This window comes from Formica exsecta, unplaced genomic scaffold (assembly GCF_003651465.1).
Source record: "Formica exsecta isolate Colony F162 unplaced genomic scaffold, ASM365146v1 scaffold21, whole genome shotgun sequence".
In the NCBI taxonomy this organism is placed as follows: domain Eukaryota; kingdom Metazoa; phylum Arthropoda; class Insecta; order Hymenoptera; family Formicidae; genus Formica; species Formica exsecta.
Window position 1 is genome coordinate 1,845,658 of NW_021849398.1, and position 9,568 is coordinate 1,855,225.

Here is a 9,568-nt window from a genome sequence, read left to right on the forward strand (position 1 = left end):
AAGAGCGTAACTATGTGAAAACAGCATAAAAAAAAATCTCGTCGCGCATAGATATCGAGTTTTGACCCCCTCTCCGGTTAGGGTCAGCACTGGAGCGTATGACCATTTTGTCACCCTCGCCGAAAATTTTATTTACGAATATCCTTTCGCGCACAAGAGCGTTCGCGTTGTCCGAATGTGCGCGACGCGACATAAAAGTGCCGGCACCCCCTCCGTCAGTACCATTCGCGGATTCTTTCCGCGTTACAAGCGACGAAACTTCCGGCTGAATGTAAATGTCCAATTGTCAGCGGCGCCGCGCCCCGTTCTCTTCGACAGACGTTTACGGGCAATCGACGACGAAGAAATAAGTTGTCCGCGACTTTTTCCGTCCAGTTATATAGAATGCGTCATAGATGAATTTTGATTCCGTCTAAGATCTTTCGCGATCGCTCGACCGATACATATATTTGCAAATATATTGCGCGAACGAACACGATTTTACATAGATATTAAATTAATTTATTTCTTATAAAACATGCTTTTTGTCAAAGATTTAATTTAAAGATTTTTGTTAAAGATTTAGTGTTTGTAAGATACAATTTTTAATGTTTACTGTGTTTCTCAATTACCGAAAAATTTATGATATTTATTAATTGTTATATAATAGAAATATATCTGATAAAAAAAAATGTCGTGATTTATGAATCAAAATTCGCAGTCAACGTTAGTCGACTTAAATAATTTCATAATATTCAAGCCTAGAACAAATTATAAGAGGTCGAACTTGTACGGAATGTTAAACAAAAAATGGGGCGGGTGTTCAATGACACGAACTGCAGTGGGAAGTGACGAGGCGCAATGAATGAAAGATATCCGCGGAGCGAAAATCCATCAGATAGAGATCACGCCCGTTCCCATGTCGGAGACAATAATACTGCTGCTGCTGGCAGACGGTTTTTGTATTCCCGGCTTTCTTCATTTTTCCTTCGTCGGCTACGCTTCCTAGAGACGACGCGGTCGACGATGGGGTGTTTTAAATATTTAGACGGCTAATTTTCGCGAGGATTTTTAAGCCGACGAAGGAAAGTGAGAATTGAAAAGGAACGCGGCGACGCGAGGCGGCGGGGAGATGCGACCGAGCGAAATGTCCTCCAGACTGAAATAATAATGAGAGGCGCCAGCGCCTTTAATCACGATATTAAACATTTACGATCGCTACGACGGTGTCCTGCTACGCTAAGACTTGCTCCGCTCCTTTTCTCGTGCGGCTCCGATCCGATCTTACCCCTGTACAAAGCGACTTTTGCTGTAACCCTCCCGCGTCCCTTGTTTACGTCTACACGCCGTAGTCGCTGATAACCTTATACGATGATCTACCTCGCCTCGGGATATTCTGAGTATAAAATTTAATCTTGAATGCGTTTTAGCTTGTCATGAACGAGATGTAAACATACGGAAGTTGGTAAAGTTTATTTAAGCACGTACACTTGTACGACATTATATGTATAATCAATATAAATTATTATTACGCAATCTTTTTAATGAGTTATGCAGTTTCTCACTTTGTAATCAGAATATATAGAACATAGATTTCGTATCAATATAGACACTTAAATATTATTTTGTATAGTTTTCATCTATAAAAAGTAGTTAAACGAGTAAACTTCTGGAGGAAATAAATTTACTAGAATACCAATGGATAGATGCGGGTTCGAGATTATTGTAAGGGACGAATAGGAGTGGAATATAACTTGCAGTAGAATGGGCAATTTGGACGAAAGGACTGTGGACACTGGCGAAAAAGTTCATTTTTCTTAGCCGACGTTGCTATCGCCAGATTATGTCCCGCGCAGCTATATTGATGACAGCGGCAAAGCCGCCGAACCAACCAGCTCAATCTAGTCCATAGTTTGTTTTGCTTTCGCACAATTTGTCATCCATTGTCTGGGTGTACGTATACTCGCTGCCCCGACTGCCTCCAATCGTTATTTATGGTTTCAGAGACGCCTGATTAATTTTTGTCTCGTTCTCCTAATGTCTGAAAATTGTTGGCTCGGTTTCAAAACTCCGGTAACAAAGCGCTTCGTTGTAATTAATGCGAAACAATTTTCCATGGGGATACACGAGAGTACGATTAAATATGAAGTAAGCTTACGATAAAATTACATTTTTAAGCCTCGATTTAAGGTGACGGTAATACGAGATGATAGTCCAGCCGAAAAAAGAATAATTTAATATTCCTTATTCCGCGCGTGGTAATACGATTTCATGGAATACCGAGCACGCAACGCCTGAGCATTAGAAATACGATTTTCCTTTCACAATCGCAAGGGATGGATTGAGCCGTCGGGAAGTATTTTTCTCGAGCTTAGTTCTGAATTTTTTATTTTCATGCTTCGTTCCCCATAAATCGAATCATGATAAAAAGTGCGGCAGTACAAGATGAAAAGTGAAAAAAGAGGAAGATTAAAATATCTGATTTTATAATTTGTATCAACATCATTAATGGTTTATAAATGAAATATATTTATATTGATACTTTAAAATATTTTTTATATAAAATATGTATATTTAATACGTATCAAAATTTTAAAAATTATACACAATTATACAATCAGATTACGAGTTTCTATTTAGACAATAATAAATGCAAAAAGAATATCTGATAAAATAGATGAAATATAAATTCTTAGTAAAAGACAGAATATTATTTCAAAAATATAGGAGAAGAATATTTTACCTGATATATTTTATCTTTTGTTTTTTAATTTTCTTTTTTTCTTTTTTACGATACTCCGATCTTGAAATCCGATCGGCAGAAGTAACAATCTTAAACAGCAGGGAAGCTGCGTTGTATATCCCGTGCGTAAGGGTTGCCTGAAATACGTTCGCCCCATCTTTTCTATTTTTTTTTTTTTGACGGTACGAGACGTTTCTCGTACCCTCGAACGAAGTCGAGAAGTTCGCGGGGTAACGTGAGAATGACAGCAGATGCGGCGGAATGAAATTACAAGTTGTGTCCCGACATTATGTCGACGTGTTGTACTTTTTCAGCGAAATTGTTGTGACAGGCACCTCAATGCGCGATTTTTGCTCTTTCTTTATCCTTCTCTCTCTCTCTCTCTTTCTTTCTATTTGAAAGATTCCCCTTTAGTGTAGGGTGGACATTTTTACGGTGTCAAGTCTCGGTCTTTTGGGAAAAGGGTCCGCGTCGCCTGTCGTTTGCTGTTGTGACAGGCACCTCAATGCGCGATTTTCGCTCTTTCTTTATCCTTCTCTCTCTCTCTCTCTCTTTCTTTCTATTTGAAAGATTCCCCTTTAGTGTAGGGTGGACATTTTTACGGTGTCAAGTCTCGGTCTTTTGGGAAAAGGGTCCGCGTCGCCTGTCGTTTGACTAATCCCATTTAATCGTTCGCTTTTCCTTTCGATACACCGATTAGACTAAAAAATTAACGTTTTTAAGTTCGAGAGCGATCGATAAAAACGTCGGATTTTGTATAATTAAAGTTAGACGTTTTCATTTTTGGAGCATCCATTTTTATATACGCGTGTATGAGATTTCATCCAACTTTACATTGCACATATTAATTTTTTTTACAAGATTGAAACAGAAATTCTATATATATATATAAAATTTCATGTATAAAATATATGCACTATCTGTGATTAATACATGTTAATTTTTATAGACGTACATATAGTTTGACTAATGAAAGTCAACTTCTCTGAAATTGCTATTAGTTTTATTGAGAGGTTAGCAAGTAGAATTGAGACCGCACGAGAATTGCGCCGGTTTATCTCGCGTTCTCTAATTGTCTATGACTATTCATCAAGTCATTTATACTCGACGCAATTATCACTACCATTAATCTTGAGACCGAGAGTCATCTTGAATCCGGCTATGTTGAAAGCTCTCGTTATTCGTCTCCTTGTGTGAAAATGAAATGTCTTGAAAGTAGTCTCTTTGAAGCATGATTAATGATAAATTATAAATAATAAATCTAAATATAATAAACAAATTTTAAAGAAAAACGAAGATTGATATTTATATGTCTGTTTATTGCATTATAATTTTAATTGTGTGTGCATATAAATAATTATATTAGTAAAAATTTAAGCAACCGTTTAAATATTATTTATTTTATAATTGCGGAAAAAATTTAAAAAAAAAATAAAAATAATTGCGAGTAGATAAAAAAATTTTTGCTAAGTGTGGGGTTCGAACCCACGCTCCCAGAATGGGAACCAGATCTTAAGTCTGGCGCCTTAGACCGCTCGGCCAACCTAGCTTCGTTGAAAGGCGAATGAAAATATTGATAGATAACATATTAGTGAATTTAAGTTTATAGCATAATGACAATAAATTTTATTTCACGATTCATAAAATAAAATTGTTTAACTAATTTCATTATTTTGACTATATTAAACAATTATTTAATTCCTTGGATTTATGGTTTTTTTCCAACATTGAATAATATTGAATACTACGGGAACATAATAATTTAATAAAAACATTAATTATTGACAAACGATAGGATATATAATACTCCGGCATGATAAATTTGCCTCGTATTTTTAATTCAGTTATGACTCCCTAGTTTGCGTGGTCATCCTTTGTAAATTGTGTAATATCCCGACGAGTTCGACGGGATAGAAAACACAGCATGGCTAAATGCACACGAACTCTGCGCGAGCACACGCGAGCATACACGGTAATTTGTTCGTGACCGCTAATGCGCCGCTCTGTCTTTGTGCTTCTGAAAAAAATCACGGAAGTTGTAAAGCACGACGCGCTATTTGAATAATATCGTCATTATTCACTTCGCTTGTTCCACGATGTGACTAACGATGAGTCGAGGGGGAATGGCTCGGTACTTGTGAATTTTGATCGTAATCGGCTAATCCGCGACAACCGTGGAACTTTGTGAGGAAAGCTCCTGGCGCGTGTCAAATGATTTTTTTTTTTTTTTTTTTTTAGTAACATCGTTATAATATGTTAGTTTTTTGTATCAATATTAGAGGTTAATTTTGTTGTGATCTTTTATTGCTTTTTTACATTTGTCAAAGGAATAGTTCAGCCTATGAATAATCAAATTTACATGTCATCGTGATGTGCCCATCGTCATCTGAATATGCCCTTTGCACATACGAGAGTCCAATGACCTGTTTCCATTAGTCGGTTTAACACTTAACGCCGCGCACCATGGATTTGCACGCATATCATCCACGCTCCTCATCGTTTCTCCGCGATGCCAGGTTTCCTCTCTTCCCTCCTCCTCCGTCTTATGCGGCGCACCTGTGCGGGCGTGGTGGGGACGATAAGTCAACGTAAGAGCGGCACGACGTTCAGGTTCAGGTAGGTAGATGGGCATTCGCAATAAAAGCGAATCGTACGTCCGGACGATGTTCCGCGACGTAATAAAAAAGGGAAACCCCGATAATGGTAGCCGGGGTATCGCGAGCGCGCGGGGATCGTCGGTACGGCCTCACGAGGCATGGTTGATGTTGTTGATGTTGGGATTGCGTGCCGCGCGAATGTCGTACCAGTCTGCACCTATCCCGTTGTTAAAGCGTCCCTCCCCAATCACCTTTCCTTCTTTCCCCTCTCGCGGCCGTGTCATTAGCGTAATCATTCTCCGTCACTTGGACGATTCCTCGAGAGCGCGCCGGGACTCGCGAACCACTTCATATTTAAATCGTTCCAAGTTTGCTTCCACTTCCGACGCACGCTTTGGGGCTTCCTGATTATACACCGCGGGGAATCGTTAATGCTCACCGATAATGACTTGTCTAGGGAGTTACATGAGGTTTGCGAGATGAAAACACTTTTTCTTTCTAAAAAAAATATTTTATTTTGTTACAAAAGTGCAAAAAGTAAAACGTGACAAATAATTTTAATTGATATTTAAAGACATCGCGTTACATATTTTTCACTTATTTGTTCTTATAGACATTGATCACGCATGGGGAATAGCGGTTACAATATTTCGATATATGCATTTGTCATCGTAAGGGTTTACTTGTCAAAAGCACGTCTGTGTCGTTCAGGTCGCAACAGAAAAATAATTAGACGAAACAGACATTACTCGGCGAGCACGTGTGTCTTGGAATGCAAGCTACAGCTGTTAACCGCGCTTCGATTTTCTCTATTTAGGCTGTCACAAATGCCAACTTTATCTTTCTTTTGAGGACTTAGTGCCGAGAGTGACGAGATCAATTTATCTCCAAATTAATTAACTATAAATAGCAATCTATATAGTTGATTATATATATTATAGTAAATAATCTTAGGAATTCCAATTAGTTTGTATTCAACTGTATATAATATTTTATTTCGCGATAAAATAAATAAAATAATTGTTATTGATATTTAAAGTATTGTATATTACTCATTTAAAGTATTGCTCGATAATTGCATCAAAAACTAGAGTATTCTTAATTATGGAATTATTGTGCATATGTTTTCGTAAAAATCGAATATCTATTACTGATCGCGCGACTGCAGAAATGCATTCCATGTTCCGATTGCATCGAGCGTGTCGGTAATTGATCGATAATATTGGCGAGAAATAATCGCAAGAAACTGCGAATGTAGAGCTTGGAGAGTGAACGAAGGGCTTTATACTGGCGTGATTGGTCGTGCAATTTGTTTGTAGAAGCTGATTGTGTCTATCGACGACCATGATTTGTGTAATCGTCTTCGACCGGCGGGTTATCGCACTCACGGAACAGTATTCCGTTGTATGATTTTTATTCGCTCGAAGACTTTTCACCTTATCACTATACGTAAACATTATGTGACCACTGCGTGCCTTACGGACGCAACGTTCTTACGCCATCTCCCCCTTGACACGCTTTAAATTAGTTCTTAAGTATTCCGAGATAAAGAGCAGCGTTGAAATTTCAATTTCAATTTTTATCGCGCCTGTCATGAACTATCTTCTTGTGTGATCGGATCCAAGCAGATGTATATAGTTACGAGTAAAACGTTATTATTTATAGACTAAATGAAATTTGAGAATGCAAAGTATTCTTACAATTAATATTAACGCGTAAAATATGTTTGTGAAATAAACGGAAAACTAAAATTTTTAATATAAACATTTCTACAAATAATATGTAAAAATTGGATATTTTTTTGTATATTTTTGTCATTTCTTTTGATATTTTTATTCGCGTTTTCTTCTTTTTGTTCGTATGTATGTGCTATGGAATTGCGACATGTAATAGAAAGGGCAGTGACATTTTTGCTTGTTAAAAGCTGGATATGAATATCGCTGAGGCGGAAAGAGGTGTAACAACGTCCTTTGACTTTGATAGATAGAAAGAGAAAGAGAGAATGTACGTGCAGCGGCAAAAATTAGCTTTTGAAAATAATTCACGTGTGTTATCGGCTACTAAGGGGTCGTTTCATGTCGCGACTTGTCTTTTGCGTTATGCCGCATGGAAGTGCTTTCATGTCAATACTTCAAAGTGACATATGAGTACCTGCATGAAGGTACTGTACGCTACAAAAGTTGAATGTACGATTTGATATTGTCGAATCGCACTCCTCACACACAATCCGCTATATAAGATTTGGCAATATAATTATAATATATATATATATATATCTTCATGATAGAAAATTTTCAACTTATTCTAACGTGAGCCGAAAGTCATGAATTTTAATCTCAATTATTTCTAAACTACGTTATTTTATAAGATTCTGGATTAAAGGAAAATATTAATTTATAACTTACTAATAAAAAATAATAATTTACATAATTTTATTCATTAATGAATCACAATTATTTCTTGAATGGAATAAATCGATTGAATGAAATAACTCGATATAACTGTATTATATCTTTTTGAAGAGGTTTTATATCATTAGAAGATCGATACGCCGAGTAAGCGAGGGTGCGTGAATTTTTCATGATAATGTACCACACAAAAAATCATGAAATGCGGCTTGATAATACCGAGCAGCGCATCGCGTCGCGTTGCATCGCGGCGAGAAGGAGCATTGTCGATTGCATTCGCGTCGGCTGAAGTACTAATCAGAGAAGCCGCTGTCTTTTAAGATTATTAAAATCGTCAAAGCTTCAGACTCCTCAAAGGGTTAATTATCCTACAGACTGTTTATGGCTGGGCGCTGCGCTTCCCTTGCTCGCCAGGGAACAGACGTGAATAAAGAACGAGCGCATCGTCAACCCGGGAATGGGAGGTACGCCGCGGAAAAGAGGCTTTCTGTTTGCGAGGCATTGTGAGAGTTAAGTCTTGGATCGCTCGCTTGATTGGCAAATGATGCATCCAAAACGAACAGTCAAATTAACGTCGCGCTCTCGTTATTTTGTCATCATTATTTCGTGTGATATTATTATCTTGATTCATCGTTATCTTAATACAGATTATAGTATTTTTTATACATGTGAAATTATTTTCAATATTTTACATCGTAGACAATAAACTTTAATATTTTACATTGTATCTTTAAAATCATTTTGTATTTTTTTTTTCTTGGTTTCGGATGACATTACAATGCATTTTTTATAAGCAACATGACGTGCATCGTTAATGATGGAATTTTAGGTACATCAAAGCCGCGAAAATATCTTATGTTTAGACCACCCGCGACTGTGCGAATCTCCGGGCAAAATCCGTCTTATCCGGCATTATATCCGTCTTTCCTCGCTCTAGAACGCTGGGAAAAGAAACGATGATGGTGAGGGGGAGGGGGGGGGGATGTGACATGCACATATGTATGTCCGTACGAAACTGGTAAATGGATTGTCCTTCGTCGCGTCTTATGCGAGTGTACTTAGACAAAGTACCCGCTCGCAATCGCTTTAAAAGCGAGAGCATGCCAACTATGAAAGGTGCTAAGAGACGCTGCGCGATCGTTCTAGCCGCGATAAAGTTTTCTTATAAAACCGACGTACGTACGCTGACACGGATTAACGGTGAAGAAGATGAAAAAAAAAAAAAAAAGAAAAAGAAAAAGGAAGACTTGTACGGCTGGCGAGAAGGAACATCGTTTCTCGGTACGATCGCGCTTTTAAAAAAGTGGCGAGCACGCGGTTATTATGGACACGAGATATGATCCAAGTGACATGCATTAAGCGTTTATACGCGTATCCGCGAAACGCGCGAAAAATCGCAAATGCTAAATGCATGCGATTTATGCTACTAGCGAACGATCTTAGCCGATCGCTCTCCCCTTTCCGTCACTCTTTTTCTCTCTGTCTCTCTTCAGATGCGATGACGGCGGTCAGCTTCTAAGAAGTCGCGTTCTTTCACTGGCGCTCTGACAGCTCCCCGTCGTTTTGTCCCGTCGGGATTACTCCGATAGAATGCTCGTGTTCGGGAATGCAGTCGATAAGATTGATTATGAGAGTGCACGCCGGGAATATCCATAAGTACTTAAATATCTCGGAGGCACTCGGCTACACGCGCTCGCTTTTAATGATGAAACACTTCTTCGCAAGCGAACTTGAGACATTTTTCATTTTTTTTTTTTGTCATGTCTGCACACGTTCGCGGTTGCGATAATCTGATCCGATGGGCGCAACGTCCTATCGTGTGCATCATTTATCTCCATATC

At 38.2% G+C, this 9,568-nt stretch overlaps 1 non-coding gene across 1 annotated transcript; it reads right to left on the bottom strand.

Annotated features, from left to right (window-relative positions):
• Positions 1–4,186: 4,186 nt before the first annotated feature.
• Trnal-uaa lies at positions 4,187–4,271 on the bottom strand. Its single transcript has one exon. It is a non-coding gene; the product is annotated as a tRNA-Leu (tRNA).
• Positions 4,272–9,568: the final 5,297 nt, after the last annotated feature.